Source organism: Poecilia formosa, unplaced genomic scaffold (genome assembly GCF_000485575.1).
Source record: "Poecilia formosa unplaced genomic scaffold, Poecilia_formosa-5.1.2 Scaffold59, whole genome shotgun sequence".
NCBI classification, from domain to species: Eukaryota; Metazoa; Chordata; class Actinopteri; order Cyprinodontiformes; family Poeciliidae; genus Poecilia; species Poecilia formosa.
The window spans coordinates 671543-672940 of NW_006799998.1; positions in this window are offsets into that span (position 1 = coordinate 671543).

The window sequence follows — 1398 nt, forward strand, 5'->3', positions numbered from 1 at the left end:
TTCAAAGGAACACAAGAAAAAAATGCAAAGCCCACTGAGAACGATCAAACTAGCATGATTCCTCAAATATTCTTTTATTGATTTCTACCTCAAATAAGAAGCTAAATGAAAATGATAGACCACTAAGTTCAATAATGTCTGTGAACTAGACGCATAAAAACAACGCTATGAAAGTTGCTAAGTAGCCTTAGCCGCAGAAAAAGAGCAAAGCTTCAACATACTTACAAACCAACTTCCCCATTCTTAACGGTGCAGAAACAGGAAGAAATATAGAAAGAAGACAAGAAAGCAGTTTCACCTTCATTGAAGAGATTTACTGAAGACGAAACAGAGGAAAATAAAACTTTGGTTAATGCAAAGCTTTACCCCACATCAGACTGACTGTTATTAATTCTTCAAGTACTTCAATGACTCATGTCTATGTTTTTATTTTGAAGTGGTTCCTTTTATTGGAAGGAGGTTTGTTCCGTTTATTTCTTCTTGACGTTCAGTTGATCTGCTGTTCACTGTTGAGACTGGTGCCGCAGTCATTGATGATGTAAGTTGTGGTGTTAGTCATGTGTCATGAATGGATGGATGTTGGTTGTCACTTCTGACAGCACTTCTTGGTTACAAGTGTGTTTCTATAGTTTTTGAATGTCTGTTTTGCTCTTAATGGTTGTGATTTAGTGTTGAAGCTATCTTTGTATTTGGCTGTTGGTCTTGAGATTTGGGCAGTTGGAAATAGATTGATTCCAGGTGGTTTTCTGCATCATTCAAATTTAAACAGTGCTTTAGAAAGGGAATTAATGCGGATATTTAAGGTTTGTTTGCATACTAATGTTAATTTTTAAATGATAATTTGAATCTGTATTATTATTGTATTTTCAGAAACTGCTTCAATTTATTTGCACCGTCCTGTCAGTAATTCTTTAATAAACCATTTAAACACCCTGATGACCAGCGTGCTTTCTGACCGAAGCCCTATAGTGATCAGTTAAGAAAATCCAGCAAAAGATCAAAACCCTCAACACTGACAAACAGTAATTTCTTGCTGAATGAAATGAACAATATAATGATTACAAATATAAATATTCATATTTATATGCATTTGTGTAAAGATGATGAAATTTATATGGCTCTACAAATATGGACTCATTTATTTTTCCCCTAAATAAGGAGCTACTGTAATCGAAATGGTAGACTTGAAGCACAATAATGACTGCAATTTAAAAGCATAAAATATACTGTAGCCAAAGTTTTCCATATCCTTAATCACTTATCACATCTCTTGCTGAGATGCGCTGTACTGCAGTTACAACGGTTCGCCACCAGTGGGCACATAGAGCACAGTGAGCAGCACTCCTGACTCAGCGAGCAAACGGCAACTTAGCACAGTAACGGCTGGTCAGCGGAGGC